Below are 5633 nucleotides of genomic sequence, written 5' to 3' on the forward strand. Positions count from 1 at the left end.
AAAAAAAAAAAAAAAAAAAAAAAAAAAAAAAATTAAAAAAAAAAAAGAAAATCTTTATACAGGAAAGCTTTTATTTAAAGAATGGGCTGGGCATGGTGGCTCACACCTGTAATCCCAGCACTTTGGGAGGCCATGGTGGGCAGATCACCTGAGGTCGGGAGTTCGAGACCAGCTGGACCAACATGGAGAAACCCTGTCTCTACTAAAAATACAAAATTACTCTGGTGTGGTGGCGCATGCCTGTAATCCCAGCTACTCAGGAGGCTGAGGCAGGAGAATCGTTTGAACCCAGGAGGTGGAGGTTGTGGTGAGCCGAGACTGCACCATTGCATTCCAGCCTGGGTAACAAGAGCAAAAAACTCCATCTCAAAAAGAAAGAAAGAAAGAAAGAAACTGTGCTTCCTGGAATAACCTAATTATTACCAGAGGAAGGAATTCATATCTATGCCATACAAGAGTTTTCACCTTTTAGAAATGTTTTATTGAAGGACACACACACACACACACACACAGACACTGATCAAGTTGGGGAATTCCCTGAAGCATACAGGTAATGGCATTTATTCTGGCAAGAACTGTGCAAATTGTTACGAGAAAGTTAAGGGATGGCAAATATGAACAATTGTATTTCAACAGATGCAGGAAGCAGTTGAAATATGGCTTCACAACATCTGGGGATTGCACACTTGGTCATCTAGAAACCAGATTGGATCAGTTACACATGGAAAGGAATAACTTATTGCCAGACCACATTTCTATATTTAAAAAAGTCTCCATTACTAGGTTCTTTTTTAAAAGACACCAAATAGACCAGGGAGTTACTAAAAAATGCAAGGGAGTTGTGAGAAAGCAAGTCATACTATGAATAGGACCTTACCTTATGAGTTGCCTCTCTAGCAAAATCAACTGCAGAAAGGAAAGACACTATCTGTTAAAAGAAAGGTAATAAATGGAATTCTCGGGAGGACACAAATACCTCCTGAAATCCTGTAACTCAGCAGGGTACAGATGAGACATGCCCTCTGTAGATACAGTGTGCAACTACCAGTGTAACTCTGAGTGTCCGTTTCCTGTCTCTGCACTGAAGCACCAAAAGCAAAGACTGATTCCAGGCTGAAGCAAATAGGTTGTTTTATCTGTTAATGAAAACAGGGAGCTCAAACTAGGGAAAGGTATAAAAAAGGCCCTTGGAATTTCCTGAGTAATCCCGCAGGTACATGAAAACATGTTTAAATAAACAGGATTATTTCCATTTATAATACAAGGAGGCCAGTTGGTTGAGAGTATGACATAGGTAATTGACTAGGATTTGGTTAGCCAATGGATGTAATGTGCCTAACATGGAGTAAACAGACAGTACCCAGTGCCTATACCTGAACACATTGGGAAACATGCGGTATTTATTATTTGAGCAAAGACCTCCAGCAAGCTTAAACTCTTTGGACAAAAAGCTAATGTCAAATACTGAACAAAGGTGGCTCACGCCTGTAAGCCTAGCACTTTGGGAGGCTGAGGCGGGCGGATCACGAGGTCAGGAGATCCAGACCATCCTGGTGAACACGGTGAAACCCCGTCTCTACTACAAATACAAAAAAATTGGCTGGGCGCGGTGGCGGGTGCCTGTAGTCCCAGCTACTCGGGAGGCTGAGGCAGGAGAATGGCGTGAACCCGGGTGGCGGAGCTTGCAGTGAGCTGAGATCCGGCCACTGCACTCCAGCCTGGGCGACAGAGCGAGACTCCGTATCAAAAAAAAAAAAAAACAAAAAAACCAAAACAACAAACAAAAAAACAAATACTGAACAAAGGAAGTTGGTAGAGGAGTGTCTTACTCATTTATTCTGAAAATCCTTGTAGGATATTTGGGATCTCACTTTAGTACTTCCTATCTTCTGTAATTTGGTGTGAAAACTTCAATTTTCACATCTACACATATAAGCACTCACACAGACACATTTACTGAAATATAGATGCCTGTATTCATATATTCTAGAACACACAAATACCTGCCTATTTATACACTCTAAATACACATATACATGTATATGCATATGCCACATATTTAGACATATATAAACATACATTAATATATTTACATGTATATGCACATACATGTGCATATAAAATACATATATAGTGTCTTTATATAGTAAATATATAGTAAATATATACTGTATATTTACTATATAAAATGTATATAGTAAAAAACTGGAGTGGCTATATCTACTAGAAGATAAAGTAGACTTCCATAAAAGGCACATTACTATGGATAAAGAAGCACATTTCATAATGATAAATAGGTCAATTCATCAAGAGAACATAATCATAATTGTGTGTGCATCTAATAAGAGAGATTTAAAATACAAGAAACAAAAACTGAATTGAAAGGAGAGGTAGACAAACACAATTATAATTGGGAATTTCAACCACCTTCTGCCAGTTATTGATAGAATAATTAGAGAGTAAGTTATAGAAGAAGGCTAGACAACACTATTAACCAAACTTTTGTTAATACTTATGAAATAGCCATCCAACAATAGCAGAGTTTACTTCTTTTATCAAGTTCATGCAAAAAATTCAAGACAGACCATACCTGGGTCACAAAAAAAGATTAAATAAATGTCGAAGAATTTAAAAAATGAAAGTATTCCTTTAATCACAACAGAATCAAACTAGGAACTGGTAACCCACATTGTATCTGGAAAATCCCCACATATTTAGAATGTAAAAACAGACCCCAAATTAATGCATAGGAAAAAGAAGAAATTACAAGGAAATTTATGAAATATTTTGAACTGAATGTAAATGTGAACACAACCTTGTTTTGTGGGATGAAGCTAAAAGAGCGCATAGGAGGAAATGGAGAGCAATGCAATGCTAATATTAGAAATGAAGAAAAGCCTTAAGTTAATCTAGGCTTCTATATTTAAAAAGAAAAACAAGAGAGAACTAAACCTAATGTAAAAAAGAGTGGAAGTGAAAACAATGAAATAAAAATGAGAAAACTGAAAGAGAAAATTAATGGAAACAATACCTGGTGTTTTGGAAAGATCAACTTTTATCCAGTTCAAAGCTGGATAAACATCTAGCCATATCAGTAAACTAAGAATAGAAGGAAACTTTCTTAAGCCGATAAACAGCGTCTTCAAAACCCTACAGCTAGCATACCTTACAGAGAAGATAATGGTTTTCTCGAACTAAGACTGGAGACCTTGCAGGAATAGGAAATCTCCCCCTTTTATTCGACATTTATGCTGGTGCTAGCAGTAAAATAAGGCAGGAAAAAGAAAGAAAAGAAATGCTTATTAGAAAAGAGTAAAATGGCCTTTATTCACCGTGGCGTAAACACCCCTGCAGGAAATCCTAAGGAATCTAAAAAACAGATAATAGAACAAATAAGTGAATAGTTCAGCAAAGTCTGAAGATGCAAAGTCAATAAACAAAAATACCTTCCTACATCCTAACAACAGACAATTGGATTTTGTTGTTGTTGTTGTTGAGATGGAGTCTCGCTCTGTTACCCAGGCTGGAGTGGCACGATCTCGGCTCACTGCAAGCTCCTCCTCCCGGTTTCACACCATTCTCCTGCCTCAGCCTCCCGAGTAGCTGGGACTACAGGTGCCCACCACCACACCAGGCTAATTTTTTTTTTTTTTTTTTTTTTTTTTTTTTTAGTAGAGACGGGGTTTCGCCATGTTAGCCAGGATGGTCTTGATCTCCTGACTTCGTGAACCACCCGCTTTGGCCTCTGAAAGTGCTGGGATTACAGGCATGAGTCAGTGTGTCCAGCCAGACAATTGAAAATTTAAGTTCATTCTGTAATACCATTTGCACTGATATCAAAAATATAAAATACATGGGGATAAAATTGATGATGGACGTGCAAAAGTTGTACACTAAAAACTCTAAAACATTGCTGAGTACTAATTAAAGGAGACTGAATTTTCAGGTAAGTGACAAAGTAATTTAAAAAAGAAAGGTAATCTTTTCAGCAAATGGTCCTGGAACATTGGGATATTCATATTTTGAAAATTTTACATTGATTTTTATGCGAAGTATCCCATATGCAAAGTTTTTATCAAAATGAACCAAAAACTTAAATATGAGAGCTAAAAGTTTAAAAAGGCCAGGAAAAAATGGGGTGATCTTTGTGACCTTGAGATAGGCAAAGGTTTCACAGTGAAGACACAAAACTTAAACACCATGGAAAAAAATGATACGTTTGACTTTATTTAAAAGAAATACTTTTGACATTTCAAAAAAAGTGTGAAGAAGTAAATAATAACGTCATATACTGGGAAAGAACATTTGCAAAACATATATACAATGAGTGACTCATATCCAATATTCAAAAAGAACTCATAACTTAATAATAGGCAACCCAATCAAAAACTGGCAAAGTATTGCACAAACATGTCACCAAGGAAGACATATGATCAATGTGAGGAAGATGCTCAACATGATTAGTCGCTAGAAGAATGTAAACTGAAACCCTGAAACCATATGAAAGATCAATACATATGTATTAGAAGAGCTAAAATTAAAAGAGATAGACAATAACACGTGGTGTTAAAGATGTGAAGTAACTGGAACTCTTTCATATACTGTTGAAGGAAACTGAATCTCATACACTTACTTTGGAAAAACAGTTTGACAGCTTTTTATAAAGATTGACATATTTATATGATACAGCAATTCAACTTCTGGGAATTTATCTAAGAGAAAACATGCCCACACAAAAGTGCTTGTTTACAGCAGTTTCATACATAATAGTCACACCCTAGAAACAAAAGTCCATCAACTGGTGATCGAACAGATAATTTCTGTTATAACGTACAATAGGAATACTACTAGGAAATAAAAGGGAATGAACTATTTACATGCCCAACAACTTGAGTGAATCTCAAAAGCATTATAAATGAAATAAGCCAGACAAGACACCACATATTATATAATATAGTGTAAATTTCTTAAAATTCTGTGAAAGGTGGCTCACACCCGTAATCCCAGGACTTTGGGTGACGGAAGCCGGAGGATCATTTAAGCCCAGGAGTTCGAGACAAGTCTGGACAATATAATGAGACCTAGTGTCTACAAAAAATAAAATTAGCAGAGTATGATGGCGCCCGACTGTAGTCCCAGCTACTTGGGTGGCTAGGGCAGGAGGATTGCTTGAGCCAAGGAGGTCAAGGTTGCAGTGGGCCAAGTTTTCCCCACTGTACTCCAGCCTGGGCAACACAGTGAGACCGTGTCTCAAAAAAAAAATTGTCATGAAAGGAAAAACTATGTTGATAGAAAGCAAATTAATGCTTGCCAGGATCCAAGGTCAGGAAAGATAGTGATTACAAAAGGAAAAACAAGAAAGATGATGGAAACTTTCCATAGCATGGTTGTTGCGGTGTTTACGTGATTGACTTCATGATCCTTTTGTTATGGATGAGTTAATTTTTAAATTCCTTCCCTAAACTAACAAGTCTGCCTACTTTTATCTTTGATCTAGAATCAGTACTAATTTTTTTCATTTGGATTGGGTAAGAGCCTCTTTTGACTGAAGCTTGCTCAGCGCCTAAGTAAGTGATGTACATAAAAGACCTTGTAGTGCTCTCCTGCTGATCTCCATCAGTTAGCACCTCTCC

Source organism: Theropithecus gelada, chromosome 11 (genome assembly GCF_003255815.1).
Source record: "Theropithecus gelada isolate Dixy chromosome 11, Tgel_1.0, whole genome shotgun sequence".
NCBI lineage: Eukaryota > Metazoa > Chordata > Mammalia > Primates > Cercopithecidae > Theropithecus > Theropithecus gelada.